Below are 17608 nucleotides of genomic sequence, written 5' to 3'. Positions count from 1 at the left end.
TAATAAAGTTCTTTTTCTTTTAATTGGGATATATTACTTTATAATATTTATAGCTTTCAAGGCTAGAATAAATCTCTAAACGACTTCAATCAAACATCTGATATTTTCTTATAGTCATTTGGCAATTTTAAAGATCAAATTGATTTAAATCATTTTGCATACTATTTTTTTTCAAAATTGTGTAAGGAATTTTGATTGGCATGTCACAGTAAGTTTTTTTGAGTGTCAACTTTCTTTAGAGATCCTATTCAGAAAAATTATGCTATTTATTAAAGATGCATAAAACATCAGAAGTTGCTTTGACAGATTTTTGACAGGGTTAATAAACTGGTAGATTGGGGAATACTAGAGACAATAATAATTTAGATTTACGTAGCACTTAATGTTTTGTGAAGCATTTAACTGCATTATTGTGTGTGTGTGTGTGTGTGTGTGTGTGTGTGTCTACATGTGTTTATAGTAAGCCTCTGAAGCAAATTCTATTATCATTCTCATTTTGTATGTCAGGAAACAAAGGCTGGGAGCTTACTGGATTGAATATGATCACATATGTTATATTATGTGAGTCTAGACTCAGGGGTCCTCAAACTTTTTAAATAGGGGGCCAGTTCACTGTCCCTCAGACTGTTAGAGGGCCGGACTATAGTAAAAACAAAAATTTTGTTTTGTGGGCCTTTAAATAAAGAAACTTCATAACTCTGGGTGAGAGAAATAAATGTCCTCAGCTGCTGAATCTGGCACTTGGGCTGTAGTTTGAGGACCCCTGAAGCCTCTAGATTATAATCTGCATCTCCCCAATTCCAAGCCCAGTTCTCTATCCACTAATGCCTCTCATAGATACATATTCCTTGAGTTCCTTGGGGCATTTGGCAAAATCTCTCTTGATATCTTTGTGAATAGGATTGAAAGACAAGCAATGAGTGATGATAGCACAAGTAAGTAGATTGAAAAGAAATTACTGAACCTGAAGAGTGTTGATTGGTGTATTAATCACAGCCTAGCATAGTGCTATAGGAATCTGTCATTTGCTTTTTTCTCTTTCACAGTTTTTATTTACAACTTGCATATCAGAAGAGATGTAATGTTTATCTCATTAACAGATGTCAGAATCCTATGAGAGATGGCTAACATACTGGATAACAGAATTGGGATCAAAAAAGGTATTGGCAGTCTGGAACAATGCAACAAACATACATTGCCAAATTTAATAGAGATACACATAAAAGCATTACTTGTCTTACAAGAATAAACTGCAGAAGCCAAAAAAGGGGCAGACTAGCTTAGATCACATATCAAATGCAAAAAAGATTTCAACATGGATCAATAGCATAACAAAATTGTTTTAAAAAAAAAAGTTAATTGGAAGAAACAAAATATCCATTTAAAGCAAGAGATATGAACCTTTACAACACAATTTAGAAAAAAACATAGCTGAATTATTTTTTTGGGCAGGGAGGGAAGGCAGTTAACAGGATAACTTGAAAACATGGAATAGTGGCATGAAATGATCAATTAAAAGAAATGAGTATGTTTAACCTTTAGAAAAGTTTTTTTTTTTAGAAGGGGAGAAGAGACCATGGAAAATGTGCTATATGACTATATTTTAAGTATTTGAAATATTTATGTGGAAGAGATATTTATTATTCTGGTCCCAGAGAGCAAAACAAGTAACACAAGATAAAAGAACATGACAGATTTCAGTTCAGAATAATGGTGGGGGAGGGACAAATTTTAGAGCTGTTCAAAAATAAAACAAGTTGGTTCAGGAAGTGGTGAACTCCCCATACATGGAGATTTTCCAGTGGTCACTGGGTGGAGAAGGTGTAATTACTGCTCAGATATGAATTGGACTATGTGATTTCTGGGTTCTTTTCTAACTCATAAGTGATTTAATGATTCCTTTATAAAAACATTAATTTTCCACTGAATTTTCTAAACTAACATTTGTGGCTTTGTTTGATTACATATCAGATATGAAAAAGTGATGAGTTGAACAATATATTTGGAAAATGATATAGCCATGTATATTTATAGGATTCACATTCACATAAAATGAATTATGACTGTACATTATATATACCAAAAAAAGGAACAACAGTTTTGCAGATCAAAACTTCATGGCTTGTGAGTAATACTTCATGTTCATCACTGAATTAAGTGAAATTGTTCCTCTGAACAACTTGTGCTGAAGAGTGACTAATATGTTCTATAAAATTTCCCTAGGCCTATGCCCTTCAAGAAATATTGGTTAATGACAGATATATGCAATATGAAGTACAGTCTAACTTCATTCTCTCTAATTGTTTCAAATTCCTTTGATTCAAAATGATTGGAACTGAAATAAAGGCTAAGAAAATATTCTTTTTATTCCTTGATTAAGCTATAGTTATATTTAATATTAACACATACAACAATACACACAATACACACATATCTCAGAAGTGAACAGTTCTTTCTACTCATTTAAGTTATATTGTTTTGAATATACACGTTTTCACTTTTCTTTATATCTTTTGTCTCTCCTTTTTAGAGAGATATAGAATTTGTCAGCTTTTAAAATTAGTGTCTTCAGATTTACAACCTCTGCACATCCTTGACTCTTCTCTTTTTTACTGTTCATATTCAATAATTTATGAAACCCTATTCTGTCTACTTCAACAATATCATTTATTTATATCTCCTTGTCTATAATCACAGAGCTTCTGCACTAGAATTCAGAACTTCATCACCATTTGCTGAACTATTAAAATAACATCCTCATTTGTTTCTATGTCTCCAGTCATTCACAGCTTCCAAATTGACATGCCCAAAGTGCAAATCTGACTCCATATAATTCCTTCAATCAAACAGCTACACTGGTAATTTATTGCTCATAATACAAAATAAAAGCCCCAATTGATTGGCATGCCTTTGATAATTAGGCTTTGACCTATCTTTCCAAATTAATTATAACTACCCTTGTATACCAATGTTCTAGTCTTGCGTAGTTACTGTTTCCTCTCTTCAAAATCCATATTCTAATTCATTGATTTTGCACAGGCTGTCTCTCATGCCTGAAATGTTTTACATCAACATCACAATACAGTATCCATGTCTTTCTTCAAAGCACAGCAAATGGTACACTTTTCATAGGTGAACTTTTTTGCTACCTTATTTAAAAGGTTTTCCCTTAAAGGCATGAGTTAATATGGACTTCACAGGTATTTTGTATCTCTTAGAAGCAAAAAAAAACCTCAGTTCAAGCCAACAAATTGTCTATGTGTCACTGAGCAAGTCACCTAATCTCTAAATGCCAATAGGCAATGCTCTAGTTAACAATTTTCAACACTGCTGCTAATCTACATTAGTAGAAGTTCCCTTCCTGGAAATATTCCTCACCAATGAAATTAGATGTCTATATCTATACACATCCAGTTATATACACATATAAACATGTATATATTTGTGTATGTATGTTTGTATATAAATATGAATATATAGAAATATATCATATCTCTATGCTAAAATTTCTAATTAACAATTTCTTTTTAATAATGGTTTATTTTTTCCAAATACATGTAAATATAATTTTCAATATTCATTTTTGTAAGACTTTGTGTTCCAGATTTTTCACCTTCCCTCCCTAAAACAGCAAGTGATCTATATAGATTAAAATGTGCAAACCTTTAAAAAACATTTCCATATTTGTCATATTATGCAAGAAAAATCAGACCAAAAGGGGACAAAAACAAACAAATAAAAAGGTGAAATACTATGCTTCAATCCATATTCATTCTCTGTAGTTTTTTCTCTGGATGCTAACATTTTCAACTGCCTTTTAGACATCTTGGACTGGATGGCCAATAGACATCTTAAATTCAACTTATCTAAAACCGAACTCATTTCTCTCCTCCAAAACCCCATTGCTTTCAAATCCTTCTCTTACTTTTGAGGATAGCACTTTCTTAAAAGCCCCACAAACTCACAATTTACATGTCATTTTTAACTCCTTAGTACCTCTCAGCCCTTATATCAAATTTTTGATCAAGGATTTTCAATTCCGCTTTGCAATATTATGCCAATATATCTTCTTCTCTCTTAATTTGTCACTACCTTATAATAGGCCTTCATTTCCTCTTGCCTGAACTATATTACAATAGCCTGTTGGATAGTTTTCCTGATATAAATCTGTTCCCCTGTCAGTCTACTAAGTCGCCAAAGTGATTTTCTTAAAAATACAAGTCCAACAATGTTTCCTTCCTAGTCAATAAATTACAGTGATTAAAAACAAACAAACCAAACAAATCAATCAGGGGCAGCTAGATGACTCAATGGAGAGAGCAGGAGTCAGGAAGATTTGAGGTTCAAATTTGGACTCAGACACTTAACACTTCCTAAATGTGTGACCTTGGGTAAGTCAGTTAACCCCTATTATCTCCAAAAAAAAAAAAAAAAAAAAAAATTCCCCCAATGATTCCCTTTCAAGTACAAAATTCTTTGACATTCAAAATCCTTTGGAGCTAGGTCCCAATCCCTGACTTTACAATCTTCTTAGAATTTCCATCTCTTTCTGTTACACACATATTCTTGATCCATCAAACTTTTTGCCATTCCATGAACGAGACAATACAATTCTCCTGGGCAATCTCCATGGTCAATCACCCATGTTTAGAATGATCTCCTTCATTTCTGCCTTATGACTTCATGGCATCCTTCAAGTCTTAGATAAAATATCTCTTTCTAAAGGAAGCTCTTAATTCTAATTCTTTCCCTATGTTAATTATTATTTTTTCTGTATATATTTACCCATTAAGTCATGAGCTCTTTGAGAATAGGGATTGCCTTTTGCCTTTCTTTGAATCCCCAGGACTAACACAGTGCCAGGCACATAGTGAGCAGTTAATAAATGCTTATTAAGTAATTTACATACATTCATCTATACATATACAGTGCCTGTATGTACACATTATGCATATATATGCATATACATATACATGTGTGTTGTATGTATGTAAATGGAAAGGCACATATATTATAAAGACACATTTTTATATTTAAAGACACACACATAGCACTCAAGAATTACAATAGAAGCAGCACAAGCTCTAAGAATTGTATCTAATATCCTGACACTGATAGTGCCTGCCCTTTGCTGACCATACCTACCAGTTAGAGCAGAAGTTACAGAATACTACTCTTCTTCCTCCTCTTCCTTTTTCCTTCACCTCCTCCTCTTCTTCCTCTTTCTCTTCCTATACTTATTCTCTTTCTTCTCTCCTCCTCCTTTTTTTTTCCTGCTCCTTTTATCTTTATCTTATCTTATCTCCTTATCTCCTGCTTTTTCTTTCCTTTCCACATTTGATCCCTACATCCACTTAAGGCACCATATTTTTACATGTGAATAGTTTTGTTCATCTTGCAGGGTTCATTGATGATTTCTCAAATATAATTCTGAAAATATAGGTTTTTAAAAAGCCTATTATTTTCCATATGGAGCTACTTAATTTTAAATCACTCTCATTTTCATTGTTAGTCCCTAGCCCAAGCCCTCATGACTCATTGTTTACATTTTAATGGCTTAGAATAAGTGCAAATAATATTTGTTTTCTGTTCTGGCCAGAAACTCTAAGGGTCTTCCCTTTTCGGTTTGATAAATTTTTTATGATGTTAGGCTATCTTTTGCCTCAATTCTTTTCTAAAACATAGTCATTATATAAGTGTTGCCTCAGACAAACTGAGACCTTGAAAAGACTAATTTAGAAAGATCAAAGTCACTGATTGCATCTTAGGCCATAACCAATTATATTGACTTTAGTCTTGCCACTGTATTTTGATGACTCTGGAGAAAAATGAGACTGAAGACTTTGCACAGTTCTGCCTCACTTAAATCCAGTTCACACTCAATTCAGGACATCACCCATGATGTCAATGGTCCTCCTAGAAAATGAAAGAAGAAGATCAATAATCTCTATATAGGCATAATTCATATTTATAGAGTATATGTAGATATCATGTATACACACTATTCATAGATATTCTCTCTCTCTCTCTCTCTCTCTCTCTCTCTCCATATATATATATATATATATATATATATATATATATACATATATATATCTCGATCTAAATTCACATATATAAGTTATATAAGTCAAATTATGGAAGAACATTAAATGTTATATAGAGATGCTTGGGTATAAATTTCAGTGTGGATTTTATTATATTTCATAATTTAGTTATATATCTAATCACAATTCCTTATCTGATATATACACAAATATAGCAGCTATGCTTGTTTTGCTATACTTGTTTTCAGTTTTACATGATGAGATTACCCCTAGTGTCACTCCCCTTTTTTGCTTTTTTTTGTACATCATCTTTCCCTTGTAAATTGCAATCTCTTTGAGGGCAGAGATTGAATTTATTTTTCTTATGGGTATCCTTCATGCTAAACAAAGTGCCTAATACATGCTAGGCATTTTAAAAAGTTTATTAAATATGTACATAAGTCCATATATGCATACATATGTACATTCACACACATTTACATATGTAAAATAATTTACATATATAAAAAAGATAAAAATCTTTATATGTAAAAAATATATACAGTAGGTCAATATGATGTAAACCCCAATAAAACATGAGCTCCATGAGATAAAAAACTGATTAATTTTTATCTTTGTATTGCTTCACACAATGTCTGGGATGGGACATAGTAGATGATATATAAATGCTGGATGAAGTAGCTAAAATTACAACATCCTTTTAATATAGTAAAAAGCATTAATTGAAGTTCAAATAATTTCTGATATATTAAAGAATTTGCTATATTAAGACCCACATGGAGTTCAATTATTTTAGAATATTGTAAATTCTTGCTTTGGAATATTGCATCAGCTATGGAAAGTGGACCATTAGTTGTGCTTTGAAGAAAGTCATGGATACTGTTTTTTGATGTTGATGTAAAACATTTTAGGCATGAGAAGACAGCCTGTGCAAAGGAAATTACAGGAACTATGCAAGACTAGAACATAGGGTATACAAGGGTAGATATTATAATTAATTTGGAAAGATAGGTTGAAGCCTAATTATCAAAGGCATATCAATCAATTGGGTTTTTATTTTATATTATGAGCAATAGATTACCAGTGTAGCTCTTTGATTGAAGGAGTTATATGAAGTCAGATTTGGACTTTGGGCATATCAATTTGGAAGCCGTGAATGATTGGAGACATAGAAACAAAAGAGGAGGTTGTTTTAATAGTTGAGACAAATTGACACACATTAATTTTTTCAAGAATATATGATTACACTACAAAAGTGGATAAAAAATATTACACCAAATACAAGTCATAATTTCATAACTACCAAAATCTTAAGGTATTAAATACTTTGTTTTATTCTCTGCTGCACTCATTTCCTCTAAAAGAACAACATCAGCAAAAATAAAACATGCCAAACTTTAAAACAATTTTCAGTTTAACAAGTAAGTACTAAAAACAGTATATCATATAAGGACTCAAAATATGGAATTGTATTTCAATTTTCCCTGAACACTATAACATAAAAGACAGTGCTAAAAATAGTATCCTAAAAGATAAACAAAACAATCTTATTTTTAATATAATTATTTGCCATTGTTGGGCCCTCTTAAAAATGCCATGGATCATTTTCTATTGATTTATAATTTAATAATCATTTCATTGCATGCTGAGTCATCACCTCTTATTTTTTCTTAAATTGTTCATTTTTTATTTATAAATGGCAATAATTTTATTTACATAATTTTCCTTTTTAAAGAAAAATGTCATCATGGAATAAAGCAATTTCAACAAAATACTTTTGGGATATTTTCTTCATCTTCAAGTAACCTTTCAAAAGATGCCTAGGGAAGTCCGTATTTAGAAAATTGGTTTTTAATTAAAATTAATTGCATGATGAGTCACTAAACAGATATTAAAACTTCACTCAATGCCAGCATTAACTATATTATAATTTATTCAGCTGGCTACTTTTTAATTCTGAATTTTAGTAAAAATGTGCACTGAGATTTATTTTACCTGGTAACACCCTTTTTAGGAAAAATTAAGATGTTTTGGGGAAAATATATGGAGATTCATATTTCTATTCCAAATTATATAGATGTATATATTTTTTGTGTATGCATATATTAAGTTATAATGTACACACATATACATATGTTATCTAATTATATCATATGTGTATGCACATATACATATATCACCTTATTTTAAATACATTTGATTAAATGAGTTAAAATTAAAATTAAATTTAGAAATTAAAAGAGAAAAACATTAATATTTTCTAATTAACTGTTGACAAAATGGAAATTTTAAAAGAAATATAAACAAAATTTAATTTTAGTAAATTTAGAACTGAATTAATGTAGCTTTTTAAATTTCATTTCTGCTCTTCTTATTGCAAAACAGTTCACTTGATTGTATAAAGGAAAAAATAACTAGAGTTAACTAGTTAAAATGAATATATCATTAGCTAGATGTCTTAATACTGGAAAATATTTTTTTTTAAATGTATGTAATAAAGTCTATGGTGACAGATGGATAGAAGACATGGTCATCAGGAGAGACATTGGAGAATGATGACCAACTGGGACTTGGCCAATCAAAGAGAATCAGAGCGATTTGGGTTTGAGGCATGGATCTTAAGAAAGATAATCAATAAACCTCAAGATATCTTTGGGGAGGGGGTTCAGCAACTCCAAAAAAACTGTTTTAAGAACATCTGCATATATGGGTATAATACCTTATGTGGACATTGGAGAGGAATGGAGGGAAAGGGGGAAGAGGAAGGAAGAGCTAGAAAGGGAAGGAAGGAAGGAAGGAAAGAAGGAAAAAAGGAAGGAAGGCAGAGCTAGAAAGGGAAGGAAGGAAGGAAGGAAAGAAGGAAGAAAGGAAGGAAAGAAGAAGGAAAGAAGGAAGGAAGGAAAGGGAAGGAGGAAGGGAGGGAGAAAGTGAAGGGAGGCAAGGAAAATTGGAAGAAAAGGAGGAAAGAAAAGAAGGAGGGAAAGAAGGAAAGAGGGGAGGAAAAAGGAGAAAAGGAAGAAGGAAAGGAAGGGATAAAGGAATGGAGGAAAGAGGGAAGGAAGGAAGGAAAGAAGGAAAGAAAAAAAAAGGGAAGAAAGGAGTTTTTTAACTGACCATTTCCAATTGGGTCCCCAGTGCAGCAGCTCTACTCAGAGAGGGACGAGTGTAGTATTCCATCTCCCAAACTTCCAATCACTGGTTGGGGAGGCTGAGGCATTTCGGAAGCTGGGGTGTATCCTGGGAGAGGCATCATGTGTCTGGCAATTCAAATCCTTCACAGTTTCAGATGGAAAGCAGAGCATATTCTTCATTACCTGTATTGTCCAAAAAGTTTTCTCTTTTTCTCTTCTCACTATCCTTTCTTGTCAATCTTATTTTCAACTATGTTTAAGTGATTGCCTCTACACAAATAATTCCTAAACATGTCTCCAGTTGAAATATTTTTACCTTCTTTTTGAATACCTAGTACTTTGTACATCTGGCACATAGTAAATAATAAATACTTGTTGACTGATTGTCCAAGACTGATTATATTTTTTTGGGAGGGGGAGCACATTTACCTTATTGTCTCACAAGTTAAAAATGTGTGCATGTTCATACACACACACATACACACAAATATGTATATATACACACATAGCAAATCACTCTATATATAGACTATTTATAGACAACATAGAATTCTAAATTAAAAAAAAAAAGCTTTGGAGAGTAGAATGTTATGAGTGAAGAATTATTTCATCCATAAATTAGTGGATCAGGAAAAATAGGGAAAGAATACACTTGAAGTAAATATCCTTTTGATTAAATATTTAAAAGTCCACACCATTTAAAGCTAAAGTGAAGTGCCTGGCATTGTTCTGCTTATTCTCAGAGGTTAGAGTATCAGTTTTGTTTCTAACAGTAAAGTAAAAAGAGTTTTTAAAAAGGGAGGAGGGAGAAGCCAAGATGGCAGTTAGGGACTCACCTGAGCTCTCCCACAAACCCCTACAAATACTCTTAAATAATAACTCTAAACAAATTCCAGAGTAGCAGAACTCACAAAAAAAGATGGAATGAAACAATTTTCTAGTCCAAGACAACTTAGAAGGTCAGCAGGAAAAGTGTTGTACAAGAATAAGAGACCAGCACAGACCAACACAAACCAGGCTCCAGTAAATCAAGAGCAGGCCTTTGGGCTATTATGCCAATGGCAGAAATAGCAATTTCTAAACTTCTTGGTTCAAAGGTGCTGAAGTCATGCAAAAAAAAAAGTGAAACAATTTTTCAGAATTCAGAAGTTCAGCAGGAGTGATCTGTTGTAGCTGGCTGAAAATGGAGCATAATCTGCTGCAAGATGAGTCAGTACATACCTCCCCTCCACCACCCACCACCTCTGCCCCAGATCAGAAGAGTAGTAAACTTCTTTTTGATCATGCCATCTTGGAAGAACTTAAAATGAATAAAAAATTAAAAAGTGAAAGCAGCATTTTTTGACAAGTATTCTGTGTCTCCATAGTTCTTTCTCTGGATGAAATGGTTCTTTTTATTGCATGTCTGTTGGAATTGTCTTGGATCACTGTATTTCTGAGAAGAACTAAGTGTATTATAATTGATCTTACATAATCTTGCTATTACTCTGTACAATGGTTTTTTTTTGTTTGTTTGTTTTTTCTAATTTTGGTCATTTCACTCAGCATCAGTTCATATAAGTCTTTCCAAGATTTTTTCTGAAATTAACCTGCTCATCATTTCTTATAGAACAATAATATATCCCCATTACATTCATATTCCATAACATTTCAAAATCATGTAACATATTTCTATATTTAAAGGAGCTGGTAGTACAGTTATGAATCACTTACCTAGAAAAATTAAGCATATTATATGAAGGAAAAAAAGTGCTCATTCAGTAAACTAGAAGGATTTCAAACTTTCATAAGAAGACCGGAACTAAATCAAAAAGTTGACTTCCTATATCAAGAACCCAAGGAAGCATTAAGAGGTAAAAAGGAAAAAAATACATAAGGAATCCAATAGTTAAATTGTTTACATTTGTACATGGGAAGATGATACTTGTAATTATTTTTTTAAATGTATTACTAATAGTGCAACTGGAAGGAATATACATAGAGAGATGATATGGGTATAATTAGAATATGAAAAAATGATATGAAAAAATAAGGGATGAGAAAGAGAAGTACATAGAAGGAAGGTAGAATGATATAAATGATTTCATAGGAATAGCTATGAAAGATCTATTACACTGCAGGGGAAATTGTGAGCATGTGCACTGAACATTGCTTAAACCATACCCTCCTCCTTATTATCTGCAAGAGGGAATAATATACAAGCCAATCTTATCCAATAGGAAAATAGGAGTGAAGGAAGTTAGGTAAAGGGATAGAGAGAGGAGTAACAGAAGGAAGGCAGATAAGAGGGAGTTGTAGATATAAGCAATACACTGGGAAAGAGAGAAAGTATGAAAAGAGAAAGGGGAAAAACAAGAGGAAGAATAGGATGGAGGAAATACAGAAGTAGTAATCTTAATAGTGAAAGTGAATGGAATAAACTTTTCTTTAAAAAGGAAGTAAATAGCAGATTGTATCAAAAACCAGAATCTTACAATAAGTTTATGAGAAACACATTTGAAGCAGAGAGAGAGAAGAAGATAAAAAGATAAAGTGAAGATAAAAAGTGGAGTAGAATGTATTGAAGCTGAATGTTGTATGGTGAGATAATCATAGGCAAGGATTGGAGGACTGAGGAGAGAGAACAGTCTTTCTGCAGCAGCACATTGAGGAGAGAAGATTTCAGGGTCCAGACTCCAGAGTCCAGGATTCATCTTTGATGAGCCTCATGGCAGTTTGCCTGCCTCCTTCACTTCTCCTCCTAAAGACCAAGGACTTTGACTGATCCTGACTCTGGCTGATCCTGAGGCCCTCCAGAGAGCTAGCCCAGACATTATATCAAGCAATCAAAAGAAAATAACTCAAATATCATGGAACAAGGATCAGAATGATAGAAAATTTAGCAGTTTCTACATTAAAGGATCAGAGGACTTGGAATATGATATTCTGAAGTACAAAAAAGCTAGGTTTACCACAAATAACCACTATAACTAAATTAAGGATAATCCTTCAGGGGAAAAATTATATTCAGTGAAATCATTCATGATTTGTCTGGAACTGAGTAGAAAATTTGACTTTCAAAACCAAGATGTAAAAGAAACATATAGAGGCAAACAGTAAAGAGAAATAACAAAGAATTCAGAAAGGTAGAACTGTTAACATTCCTACAGGGGAAAATTATATTTATAACTCCTAAAATTTTCTCATTATTATGGAATCTAGGAGTATACATAGCTAAAGGGCATAGGTATAATTTGAATGTGATAATATGATTGCCTAAAAAAATCAATGAAAAGATCAGAAAGAAGAATGCACTGGGAGAAGGGGAAAGAGAGAGGTAGAATGGGATAAATTATTTGACATAAAAGAGTATTAAAGAGATTTTATAGTGGGAGAGGAAATGGGGGGAGTGAGGAATAGAGAACACGAACCTTCCTCTCATCAGAATTGGCTCAAAGAGGAAATAATATACAACTTCAATTGAAAGGTATCATACCATACAGGAAAGTAGAGAGATAAGAGAAGAGGGGAAGCTGAGGGAAAGGAGGGCATTTTTGGGGAGGAAAAATTCAGAAGCAAAATGCTTTTGAGAATAGAGCAAAAGATAGAGGAGGAAAAACAGGTGGAAAATGAGTTGGAGGGAAATATATAGTTGGTAATCATTACTGTCAAAAATTATATAGTGATTTTCTTAGATAAAGATTTTTCATGTCTCCATTATGCACCTCAACAGTAAGATTACACAATGATCAATTCTGACAGACATGGTGATCCTCAACAGTGAGGTGCTTCAGGCCAATTCCAATGTTCTTGTGATGAAGAAAACCATCTGCAGCTAGAGAAAGGACTGTGGCGACAGAGTATGAATCACAACATAGTATTTTTACTTTTTATTGTTCTTTGCTTACATTTTGCTTTCTTTCTCATTTTTTTTCACTTTTTAATCTGATATTTGTTGTGAACATGATAATTGTGGAAATACATATGGAAGAATTGGCCAGGTTTAACATATCTTGGATTACTTGCCATCTAAGCAACAGGGTAAAGAGAAGGGAGGATGATGGAAGTGGGATTTTTTCAATAAAGAGAAGATCTAACTCAGTTTCAATTGATCAATAATGGACAGAAGCAGCTACACCCAAAGAAAGAACACTGGAAAATGAATGTAAACTGTTAGCATTTTTTTTTTCTTCCCAGGTTATTTTTACCTTCTGAATCTAATTCTTCCGGTGCAACAAGAAAACTGTTCGGTTCTGCACACATAATATTGTTTCTAGGATATACTGTGACATATTTAACATGTATAGGACTGCTTGCCATCTGGGGGAGAGGGTGGAGGGATAGAGGGAAAAAGCCGAAACAGAAGTGAGTGCAAGGGATAATGTTGTAAAAAATTACCCAGGCATTGACTCTGTCAATAAAAAGTTATAATTATTAAAAAAAAAAGATTATATGATAAAAAAAGAGAAGGGAGGTAAAATGTTTGGAATACAAGCTTTTGCAAGAGTGATTTTTGAAAATGATATGCATATGTTTTGAAAATAAAAATTTTTAATAAAAAATTGGAAAAAAAAGACTTTATTTTTCAAACATAGAAAGCCGAACATATGAACTGTCTTAGAAAGAAGAACCATTTTTCCAGTGACAAATGGTTAAGGGTATAAACAGACAGTTTTCAGTCAAAGTAACCAAAACTTTCTATAGTCATAAAATGATGTAAATAATTATTGATTACAGAAATACAAATCAAAACATCTCTGAGATATTTTGCCTCACTCCTGTCAAATTGTCCAATATGAAATAAAGGAAAATGATAAATTTTGGAGAAAGTGTTGGGAAATTAAAACACTAATAAACTGTTGATTATGTTGTATACTGATCCAATCATTCTGAAGAGCAATGTGTAGCTATACACAAAGGGTATAAAACTGTGAACATTATTTGACCAAACTATACCACTATTAGGTTGGTGTCTCAAGTAGATTTTTTTTTAAAGGAAAAGATCATATATATGCAAAAGATATTTATGGAAGCTCTTTTAATAGTAGCAAAAACTTGGCCATTGAGGAGGTGTCTATCAATTGGGGAATGATTAGATAAGTTGTTGTATATGATTGTAATGGAATACTATTGTGATTTAAGAACTGATGAGCAGATTGATTTTAGAAAAACAAAGATTTACCTGAACTGATTCAAACTGAAATTATCAGGACCCGGAGAACATTATACACAGAGACAGCAACATTGTGTGATGTTCCACTATGAAAAACAGCTATTCTCAACAATACAATGATCCAAAACAATTCTGTAGAATTTATGATGAAAGTTGCTGCCCATCTCCAGAGAAAAAATGGTAGAGCTTAAATACTGATCAAAGATACTTTTTCTTTCTTTTTTTTTATTTTGTTTGATTTCTTAAGGATGGAGGAAGAAAGGGAGAAAAAGAATTTAGAACTCAAAATTTTAAAAAGGATATTAAAATTGTTTAACATTTAATTGGAAATCACCAAAGTCCCATGATATTTAAGTTTCTTAAAATTCTATTCTTTTCTTTTTTTTCTTTGATAGACTTCTCTAGTTCTAAAAGGAATGTACTGAGTTCTATCTCAATACCACTGCAAGCAAAGTTTAAGGACAATCAGCAGAGTGAAAAGCCTAGAAAATCTTGTGTTGCATGGATGTAGATTATTTCTAGGAAAAGTAACTGAAATAATACCTTTAGAAACCATTTCTCATACAGTTTGTGGTAAATAAGTAAACTCTGAATACCTCTTGAGTAATATATAGAAGAACCAATTAAAATGAAATACATAAAAATAAAATATAAATGAAGCTGATGCTTCTCTAACATCTTAATACTAGCAGAGCAAATCTGTGACATATTTTATAAGTTTAAAAGCTGCAGAGCCTACTGAGCTCTCCCATCACTAGCAATAAATAAATATGTGTCATGCCTGTAATTTGTCTTACTGCAGAAGTGTTCAGCTGAATGGGGTTAGCTATAAAAATCACAGTTTGTCAAAGAATAAGAATAAAAAATAACAAATTATGAGTGATTAAGTTAAAATGAGTTACTCATTGGAAAAATGAAAATGGGTAGGAAATAAAAAATAAGCTTTCAAGAAATCATCCCTTTTTAATTGTACTATTTCCCCCCAACCTCCACCACTCACACTCAAAATGTCAAGCACAGGAAAGAGTGTGAATCAGTGAGTTAAATCTGACTCTTGAGCAGACATCTCTGAGGCAGAAGAGAATCTAAGCAGCTGAAATGCAAAAAACAAATGTTTGGAATATTGGGCCAAAGTATAGCTAAAACTCATTAAGAAAAGTCAAAGAAAATGTCATTTATATAAAAATCAAGAGATAAAATACCTATTTTTTTATTTTAGAAAATCCTTGTTAGAGATACATATTCAATTTTCTAATAATTACCATCTGTTGTATTCTAAAGGTAAATAATGAATTTCAAAAGAAATATTCAAAATAGAATTATTTTATTCAAATAAATTATAGAAGCACAAATGCAAAATATGTATGTTTCAAAATTTTGTGTACTTGACTATATACTGAATTATCTTCTATATCTTTCCCCCTAACTGTGAGTTTTCTCCAACACTATCCTGGGCCCTCTTCTCTATGTTATATCTTTTTTAGAAGTCTTTGAGACCTCTACAATTCTGGTTTTCAATTATCAGCTCTGATTAGATGAATCCCAAATTTACATATTCTGCCATAGGTCAGGTCTTAAATTCCAGTCTGATAAGTCTTTCTATTGGGAATTTTGAAATAAGTATCCCATAGACATTTCACCCTCAATTTGTCTAATTCAGAACTCATTTTTTTTCTTTAAGCTCAGCAATCCTCCAAACTTTACTGTGTTTTTCCAAGGTCACACCATCATCTTTTTTACTCCTGTCCTATCAAATCAATCAACTGAAAAATCATTTATCTCGAGAAAATTTCTGGCATCATCCTCTCCTCTGTCCTCAAGATATCCACCATCATATTTTAGTTTGTAATCATCTTTCAACCAGACTATTTCAATAATCTCCTAATTGGTTTCCCTGTCTATAGATTTTTTCTGTAATCTGCCCTTCATATCATGGTTAAATGGCTATTCCAAAAACATAGATCTTAGTATGTCACTCACCTTATCAATAAACTCCCATAACTCTTATCTTTGAGACCTAATACAAACTCTTGTATTTGCCTTGTACATACCTCACAACCTGTCCTTCCTTCCTCTACTGCTGGTATCTCAGTTTCATTTATTTTGTGAAATATGTGTGTGTATGTGTGTGTGTGTGTGTGTGTGTGTGTGTGTGTGTTCATGGTACTTCTCCCAGAAGAATATAAATTCTTCAATGTTAGGTTCATTTCATTGCTTATTGAGTGATGGATTGATTTCACAAAAGCTTAGAGGTCACAGAGTTCCCATATCTCAGAGCTGAAAAGTGCCTTGAAGGTCATCTCACAAAACTATTGCCTATGTTAGAATCTCCATTATAACACTGGAAGTCAATGTGAAGTGCAAATAATTCTAGATTTGGAATCAAAAGTTCTTTTTTTGTATCTTATCTCTGTTATTTAATAGCTCTGTGACTTTTGACTGGTTACTTTACTTCTCTGGGGACTTTATCTCTAAAATAAGAGTGTTAGAGTAGATTTATTTAATTATTAGATCAAAGATCTTGTGATCTCTTTTCAAACTACAAATCTGACTATGAATTTTACCATTTGCTTATAATTCTACTTCAAAAAATGAACCACAAAGAATTTAATTTATTTTCTATATAGCAACTCTTCAAATTTTTAAAGAGAGCTATCATATGCTAATCCCGTGAGCTTTTTTCTTTTTCAGTCTCAAGATACCTAGGACTGATAGAAGTCTTTCTGTTCAGCCATCCTTGGAAAAATCATAATTAAAACTTACATCTTATTATATCCAGCTGATTAAGATTTGGAATGAGAATATAGGAAGTAATTTCACCCTCTCTCACTGGAGAGTAGATGGAAAAAATAGTCAGCAAAATGGCCCCAGTGAGTTACATGTGATTTACAATACTGGAGTAAAATATGAATTGCTGTTGTTAACTTTATACACCTACTATTAAATCATACCCCCCCAAAAAAGAACACTTGATTCTTTCTTCAGTCCCCAATAATTAAAAAAGGAATTATATAAATTATGCAGAGCAATTATAAATGAACCCCCATGACAAATATTAGAGAGCCTTTTTCAGAAAAGGAAATTGAAAGACCTATAAAAGGACTATCAAAGTCGAAAGGGCATGGTGGACCCTTATCCAGATGGATTTACAAAGGAAATCTTATCAATTTTTTTAAATTAATAATTCTACTAAACAAGTTATTCTCAAAAATTGAGAAAAAATACACTATACCAAACTCCTTTAATGACTTAAATAGTGTTCAATATATTATATAATT

This window comes from Sarcophilus harrisii, chromosome 3 (genome assembly GCF_902635505.1).
Source record: "Sarcophilus harrisii chromosome 3, mSarHar1.11, whole genome shotgun sequence".
NCBI classification, from domain to species: domain Eukaryota; kingdom Metazoa; phylum Chordata; class Mammalia; order Dasyuromorphia; family Dasyuridae; genus Sarcophilus; species Sarcophilus harrisii.
Note: the sequence above shows the minus strand (reverse complement) of the source record.